Source organism: Cryptomeria japonica, chromosome 1, assembly GCF_030272615.1.
Source record: "Cryptomeria japonica chromosome 1, Sugi_1.0, whole genome shotgun sequence".
Taxonomy (NCBI): domain Eukaryota; kingdom Viridiplantae; phylum Streptophyta; class Pinopsida; order Cupressales; family Cupressaceae; genus Cryptomeria; species Cryptomeria japonica.
In genome coordinates this window covers 32,772,813-32,794,967 of record NC_081405.1, presented here as the reverse complement: position 1 = coordinate 32,794,967, position 22,155 = coordinate 32,772,813, and positions in this window count along the sequence as shown.

Genomic DNA, 22,155 nt, shown 5'->3' with positions numbered 1-22,155 from the left:
CAATTGTAGTCAGTGTGACTCCTATTTTGTGTTTGAGTAGTGAGCTCTAGGCGCTTGGCCTTTCTGCATGTGCAGACCCCATTTGTATACACTTACATCTACATTAGTATCATCTGATTGTGGGTAAGGTTTCCCATCATGGTTTTTCCCCTTACAGGGTTTCCACGTACAAATATTGGTGTTATGTGTTGTGGATGACTTTGTCTTTCTATTTCATGCATTAATCTTTACCGGTATTGCAATTAACTGATAAAACTATCAACCGATATAAAAGATTGGTATTAAGCATTAAGTTGTGTTGTGCACTAAAAGTGATAACCCAAGAACACCTACAAATCTTTCTATGAAATGGCCAATTTCAGTCTACAAAACACATCAGGGCTTGGACAACATAACATAGGACCCTAATTGATCCTCCTGCACTTCAGGTTCTGCTAGACCTAGGGGGGGACACCCTTTTGATGCACTAAATACAACAATTAAAGACACATAACTGCATCAACACTAAGCAGATAGATCATTTCACAAGCTCACCACATCTAGAAACACATTACAGATTGGCTAGATCTGTATAAATCATAAATGAAAACAGAGCTTGGAATGAAAAGAACACACCCCTACACATAAAGGGAAATAGATTTATCTTTTAAATTGTTGTTCTGAGACCATTCCCAAATCTGTCAAAGACCAGTGCCTTGTTCATTGGGCAGCAGAGTCACACACAGAACTACAAATATAAATCATAGATGCAAGTTGTTTTTCCTTACAACATATCCCTGCACTAATACCTTGTACTAATGCATTACTCAATCCATTCATAAAATTATCACATCTGGGACACATTCCATTGTTTATGACTGATTATAGAATTTAAACTCTTCATTGAAGAATGCCTACAAAAGATCATACAATCTCCTTGAGATGACAAATTATAAGCCTCCTTGAGGATTCAATTCATAACAATTAAATGCATACATAGAGACAATATCATGGGAAGTTACTCGTGCCTGACACAAGCAAGACCTGCAACTAAGATCACATTTACAACAATGCATTGCAATCCTCTGTACCCTAAACAAACCAAAAGCATTTACAAATTTGGGTCCTGACATTCAGAAAGTGGAAGCCATCAAATTTGGAGCATTTCTCCAAATTTCTAGAACCCTTACAACTGAGAAGAATTCGGAATAAAAAGAGGAGAGAAGAAAATCAAATCTGCAACTGAATTGCCAAGTGTCTCCTCTTTAACTAAATTTTGTTCCCGTAGAAACTGCTTCTAAAATATCTCACATTTGTCAAAATTAACTTCACAATCAGATTCCTCACTCTGAGAGCTTTCCGAAAACATATAACACTTTATACTTTGGCAAAAAATTGAGCACTGGGCGAATTAATCCTCAACATGGACCCATCATTTAAATTTTTCGAATTTCTCTATAGTTTAAACTATATCATTTAATCATTTTAAATTTGATTTTTGCCTCCATTTGTGCTCTGATGCCTTGCCACGTGGCGGCCTCTGATTGGTCGATGGGGTTGACCGGACGCCACCTAGGATGACACCTCATCATCGCCACATCATCTGCTTCGTCACTGCCACTTGGCCGCAACGTCATTGCCACTGGACTGCCACCTGTGCGCCAACTGTGTGCCACCTCACCGGGACCCGCCTGCTGGACTGCCACCTATCATGACACGTAGACGGCTCTCGTTCACTTTCACTATTTTGCGGGGTTTAAACTACGTGCATCTCCCTTCACGAAATAGCGCGAGCCGTTGATCTCTCTCGAACTTGCTCGCTTGTTAACCCGGCCTTCGTCTGCAAAATTTTGCCTGTTTGCCTCGAGAAGCATGCCTGCGTGGGGTCCACTTGGTCTTCGTCCAGTCAACTCCTCCATCGCCTCGGGAAGCATGCTCGCATGTGGGCCCACCTTGGGCGCCCATGGGCACCTTGTGTCAAAAACCTTTATGGCTTAGACATTATAGTATTGTGTGGATTTGCATATAAACATTACATATTTCTCTTTCCCAGCAAATGTGGGATAAATGCCCTTTGCCTGGGACTACATTTTGCTTGGAGTTTTATCAGTCTTTTACCTCATTTCGCCTACTAAATTCATTTGATGGAGTTTCAATGCCTGAATCAACCACGTGGGAGGGGAGGGAAAATGCTATTCTCTGTTTTTTTTAAATTAAAAAAAACTCTTCCAACCACCCCGTAGGGGCTGCCATTAGCATTTGTTGTGGAAGTTTTTCTTTGCTGCATTTCACATGCCACGCAGGAGGAATTACTGCTAATTGGATTTGGTAAGAAATTTAAAATGCCTCCAACAGCACCTTGTTGCCTGCTGCATTAACTTCAATTTGTTTAGAAGCTCTTATGGACTTCAAACTCCACGCAGAAAGGGGAAAATGCCAATGCAATTTCTGGAGTTCAAGTTTGATGTGGCTTCTTCAATTCCAAACACTGTTGTTTACATTTGCCATTGAATTTGATTGTGTTATTTGCTGTTTGCACTCCCAAACTCCAAGCACACTGCATTTTGCGTTGTCTCCTCCAACCACATGAAGCTTGGATGCTAACATTACAGCACCCTCCCATTTTCCACGCACAAGTTTCAACATTTAATACCTCACAAATTGCAATGTTGGTTTCCATGCTGGGGAGAGAAATTGCTATGTTTCTTTGCTTAATGATTTTAATTTGCTGCTTGAAAAGACCCCATCCAAAACTTAATGCCTTCCATGTGAGAACTGCTGAAGTCTCCTGCAGTCTTTTCCAACACCATGTGAAGCCTGGAGGAGATGGGGGGGGCACGTAAGGGAGGAGGCTACTGCAATTTGTGTATATTTTCTTTGAATTTTCTGCATTCCTCTTTCAAACACCACATACAACAAAGGGGGAAAAGTGATATTCAGATTTTGTATAATGTTTTAAAACACTTTCTCCACTCTTGCAAAGAAATTAGTATTTGCCATAGCTTGGGGAGTTTCAATTTGCTTTAAAAATCTAACTCCTTCTTCACCAAAGCACTGGGGATGTTAACAAAGTGTGTTGGAGATTTTAAACTGTTGTTGCATTGGCTGTGGAGCATAGCAACACACCCAACATTGCATTTGTTTGACAATTTCTTTGATTTCCATACACCCACGTGAGCTATAGCAAAGAGGGAATATGCTGGAGTTTTCATTTGGTTTAAAATTCTGTCTGCTACCACATACTGCAAGAAGAGAGTTTTGTGAATATGCCACATTGGACTTTGGTTGAGCACCATTGGAATTTGCTTACATTTTAATTGGCTGCTCATACGTGGAAGGATTGGCTGGCAATTGAACTTGCTGCGTCATTTTCTTTGAGATTTGCTTAAAACCTCCTTTCAACACCACACACAGGAGGACATTGATATATTTACTAATTTGCATTGGATTGGAAGTTGTACTCTTTCACTTGCCACACAGAGAAAGGATTATTGGCTGCCTTGTAAATTTTGGAATTACACCTACCAGCATTTGCATTGAAAACTTATAATGCCTCATTTGTTAACTACCAATTTGCAATTTGGTTTAATAAATGTGTCTTTGTATTCCGACTGCACAGGAGATGGATTTTATCATCATCACTCTCTAGGAACGATCGACATCATTTTCGGATCATCCGACTGAATTTTACAACCTCCAGGCGATTACGCCACAATTTTCGCATTTAATCGCGAAGACGTAATTTTCAAACCCGTCAAAACACCTTTCTGGAGCTCGCCATCTGACAAGCGTGTACTCTGATATACAAGGATGACTTCTACCAAATGGTTTCTCATGACGAGTCCCGAGCGAAGAGATATTAATTTCTGAAAATGGCCAACTGGCTTTGTCGACACTGCAGACTTGATGAAGTCAATGTTCTGGCAACACATGATGCCTTTCTCAAAAATATCAAATGACCTCCGTAGGCTCTCAAATTCGGAACATAGGTACCTTTAAGTACATATTAAATCTTTGAATTCTCAGTTTGATCACCCGACTGACAGGATGCAAATGGCGCGCTCACCAAAATGGCTATATTAACTGATCTAACACTGGAAGTGCGGATAACTGAATTTGATGGCAAAATGAGTCCTTTTGAAAACTGATCAAACGGATTGATAAAAGCTTGAAATTTGAAATGTAGCTCACCATTTATACCAATATTAGCCCGGAACAAACATTCTGACATGACACTCACCAGGACATTTTTACACTTGTGCAAACCTCACAAACTACAAATGGATTTGGCTATGAAAATGGAGCAAACGGATTCATTAGGACTTGAAATTTTGTAGGTTGACTCACATTTATACATAGAATTGAATCCACTTTGAATTTCTTCATGATGATCAACAGGGAAAAAGATATAATCGCTCAAAGTAGGCTACTTAATAAAATTTGCACTTGTGCCTAGAATGCACTTTCAGCTCACCCCTCAAAACGGGTACTTGATAAACTTCTCCAAACTGAATTCTGAAAGTTGCAACACACTGAATAGGCCAAATGAAAGGTGTGGGACATGAATCTCGAGCCTTACCCTCTCAAAATCAACTGGATCCATTTTACCCCCTTGCAAAGTAGGCCATTCAAACTGACTCGTTTAGGTGCCTTTCTGACATACTGAGCAAAATTTTGAAATAGGCCTATAAACTTGACTCAGTTTTAAATACTCCCAACAGTGGCTCTGACTGGGGATGGTTGATTGCGAGATCAACACAAGAATCCAGATATCTTTGGTTAAGCAGACCACCCAAAAACGGATCATTCGTCTCTCAATTGTTCTCTTCTCAAAACAGGGCTTCCTTATTCTACCCGAACAACAAGGCACCTTATTGAAAACCACACAACCGAAAGCAAAGCAACTGTACAAAATATACAACTTATCAATGGCCCCGGGCCATCAAAACTGAAATCAATTCTTACCTCTGTCAAACACTTGATTTTCATTTCCACTAACCGGAGGTAAGTTGAGATCATCATTCCAATCTACCTGATCAAAAACACTTCCACTTCTAATCAGCTGATCACATAAAACATAATCAGTAGCATGTTCATGATCATGATATCTCTGAAAATCAAACACATGCTGAAAGGACTGATCACTAGGTGACATAAGAGTGCCATACTCTTTACCATTCTTTCCTAGCTGAAATGAAAAGTAGTCTAACTCATTCTGAAAGTTGAAAACATCAGGCACATCTATATTACTAGTTTGCTCAAATGATGAACACTCCTCCACAATGATGGCTTGCAAACTAGAGAGGAAAACTTCCTCATAACATGACTGCACTTCCACTTATTGATCACACTTTCTATCAGCACTTTGCACACATGAAAATACATGATTTTTACTTGCCAATGGTTCATTTCCTCCTTGTAAATCTGAGGAAAACACCCCAGATCTGTCATGTCTTCTAAAAGGTAGATCCTCATAATGCATATCAAAGCTAGAATTCATATCAACATATGAACCTTCATTATCATACCTATCAACCATATATGCATTATCATTTTGTCTATCAAACATAGGAAGAGAATCAACATCGTATGTATCATTTTCTACACCCTCAAAAACATCATCAAAATCAAAACATATACTGAGTGGGTATGAAAGATTGGGCACATTTTTGAATCCACATCTCTGAAAATCAACAGCTAAGAGTTCTGAAATTTGCTCACTACTTAGTGAACCTCCTTCATTTTCATTTTCCTTGGCTTCATCCTCTGAGCTATAAACATTGTCCCAATCTGATAAAGGTATTGGATCTGCAGTGCTCACGACTCTATGCACATTTATTTCATCATCACAACAACTTGTATCTGCATCATATCCTTTATCACGCTGCTCATAATGTGTTGCTACATGTTGCAACATAGTTTCATAACTGGGGTTGCAAACATATTGTGGATTGAAATCAACAACAAGGTGATCTACATCATTAGCATCTGAAACCTCAATGGGCTCATAATTAGCTGAACAATCACTGTTCTCACAAATTTCTTCTCGCTCTGAATACACATCTGAACTTTCATGCTGAGAATAATCACATTCAGCATCATAGGAGGTACATCCACTCAGGGGCTCATCTCCTTCATTATTTTTAATCTTGTGTATATTTTCAGATTGGTTACTTTCAATCATATCTATCCATTCTTTAATAGATTCAACACATTCTTCTCTGAAGGTAGTAGACCAACTAACTGAGTTAGGCTCATAAAGCTCTAAGAATATCTCAATTAAAATAGACTCAGGGGGTCTATTATCAATTGAAAGCTCATTCAATGCAGCTAAAAATCTTTCATAAAAGACATATGATGATTCTCCTTTACTTTTTAGCCCTACTTTCCCTTTTAACAACCAGACAAATCTCTCTTGGATCCTTTGAAGACATTTTTCAATTTCTATATTGATCTCTTTCAAATTTGACAAAGGATTCACGGATCTAAGAACTACATCTAGATCCATCAGGTTTATAGCATTCACTGAACCATTGTCATGCATCTTATTGTTTTAAAAAAAATCTTTTAAAACCTTGCAATCATTAACTTCAGAACTACATACTTCTTTGATCATTTAACTGAAATTTATTTCAAAAACATGAAGTATGCATACTGTAAATTTCTTTTCCTTTTAATGGTGACGTTTTCACCTCATAAGGAACATGAATTGTCTCATTAATACTTTGAGGAATACCTGGAGTAAATTTGCTGCTGCTCTTCACTGCACTTCTGACTGGAAATTTGAAGAACTCCTCCAAATCTCAGGTTCATTCTTACAGAGTCGCCACCTCCCTGAAGAGAAATAAAACTTTACCACTGATCTTCACTCTGAACACTTTCAGATTTCTGGGTCTCACCACACAGCAGAGTCACATAATATTTTTCAAATGTCTTAGCAACAAGAATTTCCAGGGTAAACACTTCCAAATCTGAAAATGACTTTCAGATTTGTACACTTCTAACACTCTTCCCCAAATGAATTTTAGCTAGACTCATGGGTTTGATTGCAATCAACAAGGTTACTAGAACTTTTCTCAAGCTTACTGAATAATGCAATTATAAAACATTGTTACATCCTCAGCAGAGTCGCCATTTTTGTTGTTCACTAAAAGTGATAACCCAAGAACACCTACAAATCTTTCTATGAAATGGCCAATTTCAGTCTACAAAACACATCAGGGCTTGGACAACATAACATAGGACCCTAATTGATCCTCCTGCACTTCAGGTTCTGCTAGACCTAGGGGGGGACACCCTTTTGATGCACTAAATACAACAATTAAAGACACATAACTGCATCAACACTAAGCAGATAGATCATTTCACAAACTCACCACATCTAGAAACACATTACAGATTGGCTAGATCTGTATAAATCATAAATAAAAACAGAGCTTGGAATGAAAAGAACACACCCCTACACATAAAGGGAAATAGATTTATCTTTTAAATTGTTGTTCTGAGACCATTCCCAAATCTGTCAAAGACCAGTGCCTTGTTCATTGGGCAACAGAGTCACACACAAAACTACAATTATAAATCATAGATGCAAGTTGTTTTTCCTTACAACATATCCCTGCACTAATACCTTGTACTAATGCATTACTCAATCCATTCATAAAATTATCAGATCTGGAACACATTCCATTGTTTATGACTGATTATAGAATTTAAACTCTTCATTGAAGAATGCCTACAAACGATCATACAATCTCCTTGAGATGACAAATTATAAGCCTCCTTGAGGATTCAATTCATAACAATTAAATGCATACATAGAGACAATATCATGGGAAGTTACTCGTGCCTGACACAAGCAAGACCTGCAACTAAGATCACATTTACAACAATGCATTGCAATCCTCTGTACCCTGAAACAAACCAAAAGCATTTACAAATTTGGGTCCTGACATTCAGAAAGTGGAAGCCATCAAATTTGGAGCATTTCTCCAAATTTCTGGAGCCCTTACAACTGAGAAGAATTCAGAATAAAAAGAGGAGAGAAGAAAATCAAATCTGCAACTGAATTGCCAAGTGACTCCTCTCTAACTGAATTTTGTTCCCATAGAAACTGCTTTTAAAATATCCGACATTTGTCAAAATTAACTTCATAATCAGATTCCTCACTCCGAAATCTTTCCGAAAACATATAACACTTTATACTTTGGCAAAACATTGAGCCCTGGGCAAATTAATCCTCAACATGGACCCATCATTTAAATTTTTTTGAATTTCTCTATAGTTTAAACTATATCATTTAATCATTTTAAATTTGATTTTTGCCTCCATTTGTGCTTTGACGCCTTGCCACGTGGCGGCCTCTGATTGGTCGATGGGGTTGACCGGACGCCACCTAGGATGATGCCACATCATCACCACTGGATTGCCACCTATGCGCCAACTGTGTGCCACCTCACCGGGACCCACCTGCTAGACTGCCACCTATCACGACACGTGGACGGCTCTCTTTCACTTTCTCTATTTCGCGGGGTTTAAACTACGTGCATCTCCCTTCACGAAATAGCACGAGCCATTGATCTCTCTCGAACTTGCTCGCTTGTTAACCCGGCCTTCGTCTGCAAAATTTTGCCTGTTTGCCTCGGGAAGCGTGCCTGCGTGGGGTCCACTTGGTCTTCATCCAGTCAACTTCTCCATCGCCTCGGGAAGCATGCTCGCATGTGGGCCCACCTTGGGTGCCCATGGGCACCTTGTGTCAAAAACCTTTATGGCTTAGACATTATAGTATTGTGTGGATTTGCATATAAACATTACATATTTCTCTTTCCCAGCAAATGTGGGATAAATGCCCTTTGCCTGGGACTACATTTTGCTTGGAGTTTTATCAGTCTTTTACCTCATTTCACCTACTAAATTCATTTGATGGAGTTTCAATGCCTGAATCAACCACGTGGGAGGGGAGGGAAAATGCTATTCTCTGTTTTCTTTTAATTAAAAAAAACTCTTCCAACCACCACGCAGGGGCTGCCATTAGCATTTGTTGTGGAAGTTTTTCTTTGCTGCATTTCACATGCCACGCAGGAGGAATTACTGCTAATTGGATTTGGTAAGAAGTTTAAAATGCCTCCAACAGCACCTTGTTGCCTGCTGCATTAACTTCAATTTGTTTAGAAGCTCTTATGGACTTCAAACTCCATGTAGAAAGGGGAAAATGCCAATGCAATTTCTGGAGTTCAAGTTTGATGTGGCTTCTTCAATTCCAAACACTGTTGTTTACATTTGCCATTGAATTTGATTGTGTTATTTGCTGTTTGCACTCCCAAACTCCAAGCACACTGCATTCTGCGTTGTCTCCTCCAACCACATGAAGCTTAGATGCTAATATTATAGCACCCTCCCATTTTCCACGCACAGGTCTCAACATTTAATACCTCACAAATTGCAATGTTGGTTTCCACGCTGGGGAGAGAAATCGCTATGTTTCTTTGCTTAATGATTTTAATTTGCTGCTTCAAAAGACCCCATCCAAAACTTAATGCCTTCCATGTGAGAACTGCTGAAGTCTCCTGCAGTCTTTTCCAACACCATGTGAAGCCTGGAGGAGATGGGGGGGGCACGTAAGGGAGGAGGCTACTGCAATTTGTGTATATTTTCTTTGAATTTTCTGCATTCCTCTTTCAAACACCACATACAACAAAGGGGGAAAAGTGATATTCAGATTTTGCATAATGTTTTAAAACACTTTCTCCACTCTTGCAAAGAAATTAGTATTTGCCATAGCTTGGGGAGTTTCAATTTGCTTTAAAAATCTAACTCCTTCTTCACCAAAGCGCTAGGGATGTTAAGAAAGTTTGTTGGAGATTTTAAACTGTTGTTGCATTGGCTATGGATCATAGCAACACACCCAGCATTGCATTTGTTTGACAATTTCTTTGATTTCCATACACCCACGTGAGCTACAACAAAGAGGGAATATGCTGGAGTTTTCATTTGGTTTAAAATTATGTCTGCTACCACATACTGCAAGAAGAGAGTTTTGTGAATATGCCACATTGCACTTTGGTTGAGCACCATTGGCATTTGCTTACATTTTAATTGGCTGCTCATACGTGGAAGGATTGGCTGGTAATTGAACTTGCTGCCTCATTTTCTTTGAGATTTGCTTAAAACCTCCTTTCAACACCACACACAGGAGGACATTGATATATTTACTAATTTGCATTGGATTGGAAGTTGTACTCTTTCACTTGCCACACAGAGAAAGGATTATTGGCTGCCTTGTAAATTTTGGAATTACACCTACCAGCATTTGCATTGAAAACTTATAATGCCTCATTTGTTAACTACCAATTTGCAATTTGGTTTAATAAATGTGTCTTTGTATTCCGACTGCACAGGAGATGGATTTTATCATCATCACTCTCTAGGAACGATCGACATCATTTTCGGATCATCCGACTGAATTTTACAACCTCCAGGCGATTACGCCACAATTTTCGCATTTAATCGCGAAGACGTAATTTTCAAACCCGTCAAAACACCTTTCTGGAGCTCGCCATCTGACAAGCGTGTACTCTGATATACAAGGATGACTTCTACCAAACAGTTTCTCAAGACGAGTCCCGAGCGAAGAGATATTAATTTCCGAAAACGGCCAACTGGCTTTGTCGACACTGCGGACTTGATGAAGTCAATGTTCTGGCAACACATGATGCCTTTCTCAAAAATATCAAACGACCTCCGTAGGCTCTCAAATTTGGAACATAGGTACCTTTAAGTACATATTAAATCTTTGAATTCTCAGTTCGATCACCCGACTGACAGGATGCGAATGGCGCGCTCACCAAAACGGCTACATTAACTGATCTAACACTGGAAGTGCGGATAACTGAATTTGATGGCAAAATGAGTCCTTTTGAAAACCGATCAAACGGATTGATAAAAGCTTGAAATTTGAAATGTAGCTCACCATTTATACCAACATTAGCCCGGAACAAACATTCTGACATGACGCTCACCAGGACATTTTTACACTTGTGCAAACCTCACAAACTACAAATGGATTTGGCTATGAAAATGGAGCAAACGGATTCGTTACGACTTGAAATTTTGTAGGTTGACTCACATTTATGCATAGAATTGAATCCACTTTGAATTTCTTCATGATGATCAACAGGGAAAAAGATATAGTCGCTCAAAGTAGGCTACTTAATAAAATTTGCACTTGTGCCTAGAATGCACTTTCAACTCACCCCTCAAAACGGGTACTTGATAAACTTCTCCAAACTGAATTCTAAAAGTTGCAACACACTGAATAGGCCTAATGAAAGGTGTGGGACATGAATCTCGAGCCTTACCCTCTCAAAATCAACTGGATCCATTTTACCCCCTTGCAAAGTAGGCCATTCAAACTGACTCGTTTAGGTGCCTTTCTGACATACTGAGCAAAATTTTGAAATAGGCCTATAAACTTGACTCAGTTTTAAATACTCCCAACAAGTTGGTTAAGTTGTTTTTGGTTTTAATTTATTTGACAACTGATTCACCCCCCCTCTCAGTTCTCTCCAGGACCTAGCATAAACCTCATGTTGCTTCGGGCCATGAAACAACACACACCATTGGATCTTCTCCAAGATGCACTTCTTTTGTCCTGCAAGCCACCTTTTCGCTAGGCCCACTGCCCTTTCGCTACTTCGCGAAAGGTAAACTTTGCACATCTTTTCCATGCGAAACAGTGTTGACCGCTAGATCATGAACAAAATGCATGATTTTAACTCATTCTTTAGCTTACCTGTTGGGCCCACCAATCTTTCACTACTTTGCGGAGGATAAACCTCACCCATCTTTTCATCGCGAAACAACGCGGACTATTAGATCTTCTGGAAGATATTTGTCCTTTAGCCTTCATTGCGACCACTTTACCCAGGCCCGCCACCTTTTCGCCACTTCGCAAAAGGTAAATTTCACACAACTTCCCTTTGCGAGATCATGTGCACCATTGGATCAATTATAACTTGCATAATATTTACGAAGCCCAACAAAGGAATAAAAACTTACGAGAAGGTGAAAAATTAAAATATTATTAAAGACCCGTGTAAGGCAAAACTAAAAGGGGGAACCTCTCCTCACGATGGACCGACCCTTCCACTTAAGTGGAAAAAGTAACAAGGAAATAGAACGCAGGGATTCCAAGATAGAAAAGGGTAAATTGCAAAAACCTTAAACCCTTAGACCAATAACCCTCAGAGGCAAAATGAAGTACTAAGCACAATTTTGCATATTTTAGCGGATTAGAGAACAAAATCACCCAATAGTCAAAATAGTGATAACAATGGCTCTAATTGGGGATGGTTGATTGCAAGATCAACACAAGAATATAGAAAACTCTGGAGAACAGACCAAAAGAAACAAGCCCAAATGAAAACCAACAAAAACAAACCTAAATATATACAGACTACAACCTATTGTGCATGGACTTAAGAGAAGTAATGCTTCAGGAATTGTCCATGCACTGGGAATTCATGTACCTCACCATTCATTGTCTACAAAAAGCATGAGTCTTTTCCATTAAGATCACAAACCATAGAAGGGCCCATCCATAATGACTCAAATTTTCTGTGCTTTCCTTTATCTTGCCCTCTTTCATTCCATTGAAGAACCATGTCACCAATTTGAAACTTCCTCAATGTGGTTCTTTTGTCAAAAAGATACTTGGATTGCAACTAAATCTTCAAATTTCTTTTATGAGCCAAAGTCCTGATTTTTTGCACTTCCACCATTTGAATCATTCTGTCTTCAATGGGTTCAGACAACTCCATCTCCTCAACTTGTAGGAACATGTATATAGGAAGAAGGTTATTGACTAGCACCCTATATTGTGTGCCATAAACCAATTCAAATGGTGATACACCAATTGCTTTCTTAACAGTAATCTTGTCTGCCCATAAGGCCAATTTTAGTTTTTGATCCCAAGACCTTTTGTTCTCCTCAAGAATTTTCTTAATAATATTCAAAAGGCTCTTATTACTGGATTCTGCTTGTCCATTACCTTGTGGATGGTATGGTGAAGAATAAGACATGATTATTCCATGACTGGTACAAAATTCAGAGAACTCCTCTTAAATCTAAAACTCATAGCATTATCCATTATCAATCTCACAGGAACACCAAATCTTGTTATAACATTATCCATCAGGAAATCAATGACAACTTTACTAGTGGCTCTTTTAGTAGGTATAGTCTCAATCCACTTAGTGAAGTAATCCGTGGCCACTATGATCCATCTATGACTCTTCCTGACTTCTCAACTATTTCCCCAATAAAATCAATGCCCCACTGGACAAAAGGGGCTTCCACTGTAATTGGGTTAAGGGGCAAAGCTCCTTCATACTTTAACTTGGAAGAATTTTTTTGGCATGGGTCACACCTCCGGACATGCTCATGGGAATCTTTGAACAAAGTAGGCCTGTAGTATCCAACTTGGACTATCTTGCCATCCGTGGCCTTGGTAGAGTAGTGGCCTCCACATACTCCATTATGCATTTCAGTTTGCATCCTTCTAGGTTGGGATTTATCTAAGCACATCAACAATGCCCCATCTCTATTTAGCCAATATAGATCACCCTGAATAAGGACATACTTTTGAGACTTCAGTTTCAATGTCCTTCTCTGATTTGGAGTCATCCCCTCTGAGTATGTTTCATCCCTTAAAAAATGTACTATCTCTGAGTACCAGGGTTGTGTCTCAATACTTGTGACCAAGATATTCTCAATTTTAACATTGTTAACTTCAACATCAAGGAGATTTGATTCAGCCATTAACTTAGCAAGACCTAACCCTCTTACCAATTTAGTGATCTTAATCTCTAGATCAAACTCTTGAATTCTGGTTATCCATTTACACCTTTTGCCAATGACCTCGGATTGAGATAATATGTCCTTGATAGTTGCATGTGGGACATAAGAAACTACTTGTGCATTTACAAGATATGGCCTAAATGCTTTTACAAATTTAACCAAAGCATATGCTTGCTTCTCCATGATTTCATATTTCAGCTCGACAGCTTGTAGAGATTTACTATAAAAAGCAATAGGCTGTTCATATCCTTCAACATCATTTTGAAGAAGGACTGCAAGCACTATATGATAAGAAGCAAAAGAAAACAATGAAAAGAGCTTACTGTAATCAGGGGACTTCAACACTGGTGCCTCCTAAATAGCCTTCTTAATTTCACCAAAATCCTTTACAACTTCTTCATCCCAATAAAACTTTGTTCCTTTCTTAAGAAACCTAACAATAGGCTTGACTATTTCAGCAAAGTTGGCAATGAACCTTCTAACAAAATTCACCTTGCCCAAGAAAGATTGAATGCCTTTGACATTCTTTGGCTCAGGTACATTGTTTATGGCTTCAATCCTTTCAGGGTCTATTCTAACCCCTTCCTTGGAGACAATATGCCCGAGCAACTTCCCTTCAGTGACTATAAAATGACATTTTTATGGATTTAAAGAAACACCAAACTCTAGAGCTTTATTGAAAATTTTTTCCAGGTGCCCGCAGTTGTCATCATCCTGGTATACAACCATGATAATGTTGATAAATTCCTTGAAAGCTACATCCATTGCTCTCTGAAAAGTAGCCCCAACATTTTTCAAACCAAAAGGAATCCTTACATATACATACGTCCCCCAAGGGGTGGTAAAAGCAATCTTGAACTATTTGGACTCTTTCACTAACACCTGATTATATCCTGAGAACCCATCCATCATGGACAATAGGTCACAACCAGTTACTCTTTGCAACATTGCCTCCATATTAGGGGAAGAATAGTTGTCTTTCAGAGAAGCAACATTCAAATTCCTGAAATCAACACAGAGCCTTATGTCCCCATTCTTCTTCCTAACTGGGACTAAATTAGACACCCATGATGAATTTCTTATAGGCTTAATGATCCCTCCTTCCCTCAACTTGGTTAACTCTTGTTGCATTTTGATTTCTAAAAGGGGGTTGATATCTCTTTGCTTCTGTTGAAAAGGCTTAACATATGGAAGTAAAGGGACTTCATGCTGAATAGATCTTGTCTATATGCCTTCGGGTCTTCATAAGACCAAGCAAAAACATGTTTATACTTCCTTAATAAATTAATAAGGTTAAGTTTAATGTGAGGAGACAAGTTCCTCCCAATATATACCAACTTAGGGGATGATTCTGTCCCTAAGTTCACTTCCTCCAATTCATCTAACTTGGTGGTTGACTGTTGATGCAAATGACTGTCACTGTGATTGAACATACCTTCCAATTATACTAATCCTTTTAGCAACTTCAAGCCCCAATAACAAGGCTTCATATTCAACAGTGTTATTTGTACATTGGAAGGCTAACAGAAAAGAGTATTTGAAAGTCATACCTGATGGGGACACAAAAGGAACTCCTACTCTAGACTCTTCCTTAGAGAAAGCTCCATCAAAGTACATGTGCCATAAACCTTGTTGCTGAGATTCCAATTCACCAATAATAGGGTCACTATTTTTCAACTGAGGTAGAATAGGTTGTACTCTAAAGTTATCAAGATCCACATCAATCATACAATTCAAAATATTAGGGTCTATCTTCTCAATTTCCCTAGGAGCACGTGGTTCTCTATACAGCTTAACATGGCTTCCATTTATTGGGATTGTAGCATATGAAAGATCTAACAGAACATTTCCCTCCACTGTTGTAGCCCATTGTCTAGATAATAGCATGCCATAATGAGGCTTTGTATTAGTTACTATGACATCCATCTTATATGTTGTTTTAGGAAATGCTGCTATCTTTACTTCCACATCCTCCATTGTACCTATCATAGGTACTTCTCTATTATCCATAGCATAGCACTTCCCATAAATAGTACTTACTAATAATCCCAACTCCTTCATGACACCATATGGCATCACAATTGCAGCAGCACCAGAGTCTATCATAGAGTTCTTAATTAATCTATTATTCACTAACAAAGTTACATAGAAAGGATCAACCTATGAAGGTTCTTGTGTAATAGTTGTTCTGACATATACTTCTGGGGTTTGCAACTCATGATCCTTTTCATCCTTCATCGTACCTGTAGGCAAAGCTGCACTATTATCTAATATATTAGAAAATGAAGAGAGAGAGTGACTTCTCTATGTTCCTTTATCTTCAACAGCTCTACCAACGGGACTGTAACCTTCATTTGGGTCAAAGCCTAAGTCATATCAAAAGTAGAACTGTTAATTGGCTCAGTATTAAATTTGGCCTTTTTTGCTTTAGGTTGACTTTCCCTTTTAGCTGTAGTAGTCCCTTGTAAATCACCAGTAGTATTGTTATCTGCACTCTTGGATACATCTTCAGATTGGTCACTTTTTGCATGACCATCTTGAGGCAGGGTGCTACTACTTGTTGTCCTTTTTCTGAGATACTTCTTTCATAAACAAGGAGCAAGATTCACCCTGATCTCCATCCCTTTTACTACTTCTCAGATTATAGTTGTGCTTGGCTTTGGCTATGGCAGCCTTTGTAAGATTTTTTACCTCTTCATCACTAGGTCTTCTGAGATGAACTTCTTCATCTTCAATGGTTACCACATTTAAAGTAGGATGCCAATCAAGTTTCAACTACCCTTGATAACATTTATTATAATTTAGCACATCACACTTGCTAGATTCACTTTGTGATGACTCATTATCACTTTCAATAACATTGTCAAACATGTTGATATCAGGCTCACCCTCTTTTCTCATGGATTCTTCAAGAGCTTAAGCTACAAACAACTGATGAGGAGAATGTGGCCCATCATAGGCCATGCACCAAGGAGTATTTTCCATATTGTGTACATTTCCTCCTTTCAAAGGATCTGGGGTGTTCTGGTTCTGAGTGTTTTTTAACTTATCATTCTGAGGTTTGCCATCCTTCCAAGTAGTGTTGCATGACATATCATGTAATCTGGGAGGCCTATCTTGCCAATTATAATGAGGTTTATCATTCTTACTTACCTTAGCAGTAAGATCTTTCATAGCAATCATTAACTTTTCTATTTTGTCTTCCTCCTTGGCAACTTTATTAGGCTATTGTTTTGATTCTTGCCACAGCCTTCCATCGATCCTCCTTCCCACCTTTCCAGATGCTTTCCTATTACTTTCCACATTGATGGCAATTCTAAAAGCATCTCTCATACTATGTGGGTTTTTATCCCTCAGAATGTATGCCATTTTAGAATCAAAAGCATTATAATAAGTGTTCAGACACATATTATCATCTAGTCTCATCACTTGGTAAAGCCTATGCATTGCTTTATGAAATCTTGCATTGAGATCTATGACAATTTCATTATCAAACTTCCTAATGTTATTGAACTCATTGAGCATAAAGATCACATTTGTTTTATCACCATATTGCTCTTGGAAACAATTCTTAAAGTCCTCCCAAGAATTAATGCTATTTATAGGAAAACCTTTGTACCAATCCCTTGCATCATCCACCAAGGACTGTACAAATAATTTCATGATGACATCTTCATCTACAATCTCATAGTCATTTATCAGGTCACCAAAAGATTTTAGGTGATCTTCTGCACTTATAGCGTTATTGCCAGCAAATTTGTGAAGCCTATCCCTTAATTCGGTAGGAACATGGTTAGGATACCCTGGGATTCCCTCAAAGAAAAGTTGTCTATATAAATCCCAATTAATGGGTCTTCTCTGAAACTGGTTACTAGTAGGGTTATTACCCATATTCATTCTCATATTAAGACCATGAGTTGGAGGAACTCGGTTACTTTGGTTGGTAATAAGGACTAGACTGACTGAAATAGTACTCATAAGTAGGGTTGACTAAATTTTAACCGGAGGGAATGAGGCATGTTGAGGTAAAGGCTTATTTGGGTCTGTTGAAGGAAAGATTATGGGAGGAGCCTTTACATAGTTAGTTTTTCTTTTAACCTCTTGATTGGCTGCTTCTAATTCATCTTTCTCCAATTCTCTTTGCAAATATTATTTCTCTTTCCTCATCCTGTCTATTTCTCTCTCATGTGCAGACAACTAATGAGAGATTTCTGTTGTATTCTTAGACCCAGACCCATTTTCCAAGCACTTTTGTTTTCCTTTGTCAACATTATTTCTAGTAGGTTGTGGGTCACTAAGGACCTCCCTACTAGGTTGCACAACAAATTTGTTGGGAGGGTTGATCTTGGCAGTTAGATTTTCTCTGATGACTGGACCTTCATCCTCACTCTTAGTTTCCTCTTGGGTGAACAATTCAAGATCAACAATCTGTCTTAAAAGCCTATCCCTCTCAATCAATTTAGCTTTAACTACCTTATCTTTATTTGCTTCCTTTTGTGCTCTTAGGGAGATCAAGTGATGAACTCTTCTATTAAGAGCTTCAATTTCTTGGGATACCTTATCTTCATCAGGGAACATCTCTTCAAAATCTGACACATTGACTTGATTGATATCAATCAAACTAATATTTCCATCTATAGTTCTTGGTACATAATCCATCTTAGCATTAGAACTATTCATATCCTTCCCAGATAAACTAGCATGAGAGATCCTCTAATTCAAAACGTGGGCATCCTCATTATTACCAAACAAACTGGAATGGAAACCCAAAATGTCTTGCTCAGATTCATGGGAAGAAGAATTTGAGTTTGCATATATGGGTCTATTAGATGACTTACCCGTATAAGTGCCTTTTTGTATCCAGACAACACCAGATGGCTCATGTGCAAATGATCTTTTCTGGCCTCTTCGTGCCTGCTCAGGTAATCCTTCTTGCAATATCTCATGAGGATTTTTCCTCATGAATGATCTGGTGTTCTTTCCTCTCTACATTATACTTGTTTTCCTTAAAATGAATTATGCTTATTCAAGAGCACTGGTTACTTTATGTCAGAGTCGCCACCCAAAGTTATGATATTGTTGGCATATGTGCAGAGTTGGATGACATGATGATATTGTATGTTGTCATTGATGCCAATATGTTGAACTATGAACCGGTATATTGAAGAAAGCAATCTGGCAAGAGAACTGGTATGATGGTATGAAGTGAACCGGTATGATGATGTGAACTAGTATATGCAAAAAGGTGAACCGGTATGTGAACCGATATATGCAAAGTTTGTATCAGGGTTTCATTTGATATGACTATTGATTGGTAGTCTTAGCTTTAGGGTTCCCGATTGATGCATTTCAAGTCTGTGCGATTCAACCGATGACATCCTGTGATAAGTTAGCATTGGAATGAAGATCAGATCATGTTGCCACATCAACCTTATGTGCGTGAAGAATTTCCTTGAGGATCTTGCATGAAGAAGATTGATTTTATCTACCTCAGGAATGTGCAAAATCTCAGTAGATGGAGGAGAGCGTGTGATGGGTTATCAGCTTCTAGAAGTGGTGAAGAACGGATGATGGAGAATGTCTTGATATTTGTTCAAGATTGTTTTATCCTATGTAATGTGATTGAATGGTCAGGATTGGACCAATTGTATTGATAACCTAGATGCTTAGGGTTTTAGGTTTTGGCTACCGACCTAATTGTTGTCTATAAGGTCGATGATGATTTGCATTGTGAAGTTGTTGGCAAATGTTATGTGTGTATCCAAGTGAAGAGATACTTGATTCTTGCCAGACCGGTGCAGTGAGTAGAGATTTACAGAGTGTGATTGCAGATGTAAAGGAACTAAAGTGGATCTACCTTGGCATTAAGTGTTGTTATCAGATCAGTGTATTACTTGTTTACTTCTAGCCATTTCAGTAGTTGGAAAATCCCTTTACCGGGTAGCTTTAATAGGCTTTTTGTAAATCCTTTAATAGGGTGACTCAAAATCATTGAGTTCTTCAAATCCTCTTATGAGGTAACCTTTAACAGGGTTCTAACCTTTAACCAGGTATTTAACCATCCCTTAACCGGGTGATCCCTAGCAAGATTGGTTCCTAGTAGAACCTGTTGTAAAGTCTTTAACCGAATTAGGCTTCTAACATAGCAGACTTCAGAAGAGTTCAAGAAAAACTTGTGGGTATTCATCCCCACCATGGTTTTTACCAGTTGGGTTTCCACGTGAAAATAAGTGTGTTATGTGTGATGATTTTTCATGTGATGTCTTAGTGTTTTCTGTCAAGCAGTAATGCATGATGATCCAATGGTCATTATATTTCTGATGTATTACTTGTTTAAGGATATGGGTGAAGTGGAAATGAGATAGTAGGTTTTGTGAAGATCTAAATGTTACCGGTTGAAGAGGGGAAAATACATTTGAAGGTAAAATGATCGAAACATAATGAAATAAACATGCAGAATGCTAAAATATCATTAAAAGACCATTTCACCTTGCTATTTTACCTTCTGCTTCGAATTGAGCTTGATGAAGTAAAGGCGCCCCTTGATAATGCTCTACTTGATGTGCTCCTTTGATTGCTGGATGTGGATGGCTCTCCAATGTTGTGCACAAATGGAATGGATTTGAAAAATGATAAGAATGAGATGATCACATTGCCAAGATGATTTCCTGGGCTCAAAAGGGCAGCATAAATTTACTGGATTTCAAGATGTTTTGAATGAAGGGATGGAGCCCTATTTTATAGGAAGATGAGAGGAAAACGGATGGCTAGGATGAATTCGAGATGAAGGGCTAAGATTTACTTGTAAGCTCACACAAGGTCCAAGAGAGGGTGTGGAGACCAAGAATTATGCCTTAAAGGCATTTCATATCTCCACACTCCACAAGATGCATTGGAGGAATTAAAAATTCTCCAAAAAAGGATATCATGGGGATTGGAGGAATAAAAAGGAATTAAAAATTCCTTGGGAGAGGGGATGCCTAGAGGAATGTGTGATTTCAAAAATTTTACATTCACCTAGGAAAAGAGCATTTAAAGCTAGTGGCTGGATGAAAAGGACAAAGAGCTGACTTTGTGACTAATCATGATGATTAACCATTAACGACTCATTAGGAGGGGGATTAGAGGAAATGTTAGGTGGGATTAATATTTGTAGGAGAATTTGACTAGGAGAGAGAATGAGTGGAGGGAATAAAAAATTAGAAGAATAATGTTAAGTGAGTTTAGGGAGTTTCTAGAAGAATGAATTAAGAAGATGATTTGTAGGAAACATGTAGGTTAACTAATTAATTGAAATTAATTAGCTAAGAGGAAGATTTGTGAGGATTTGATTTTTGTAGAAGAATAAAGAAAGGGATTGATTTATTAAATAAATCAATCATATGCTATAGTGACAATATTAATTATATTTAATTAATATTGAGAGGAATTTGAATTAACATAATTAATTAATTAATCATGCGAGGAATTAAAAATAATTAAAATAATTATTTTTAAGTGTGTACATTTTGCCCCTCTTTGAAGCGAGGTGTGATGACACATTGATTCAAAGAATAATCTTGTTTTGATGCTGATATTGGTTTGATAGGATGCCCCGGCTCTTGATTGATAGATTATGGTATGGTCATGCCCCCTCGAGAGATCAATTGAGGTATTTGATCTTTGGAGTTTTGCGAAATTGATATCCCGATAGATTTGATTTGATTCGATTGATAAGATCTAGATTCAATCTAGTTTCAAGAAGAATTCATCCTGTATAAGACAAAGATGATCAAAGTGTGTAGTTTCAGGAAGGATTCATCCTGTATAAGACATGATTTATCACAATATCTGGTTTCAGGAAGTATTCATCCTGTATAAGACATGAACAGAGTGTCTGGTTTCAGGAAGGATACATCCTATATAAGACATGACTAATCACAATGTCTGGTTTCAGGAAGGATTCATCCTATATAAGACATGATTGGAGTGTCTGGTTTTAGGAAGGATACATCTTGTATAAGACATGACTGATCACAACGTCTAGTTTCAGGAAGGATTCATCCTGTATAAAACATGATCAGATCACAATGTCTGGTTTTAGGAAGGATTCATACTATATAAGACATGATTAGAGTGTTTGGTTTCAGGAAGGATACATCCTATATAAGACATGAATGATCACAATGTTTGGTTTCAGGAAGGATTCATCCTGTATAATACATGATTAGATCACAACATCTAGTTTCAGGAAGGATTCATCCTGTATAAGACATGATCAGAGCGTCTAGTTTTAGGAAGGATACATCTTGTATAAGACTTGATTGATCACAACGTCTG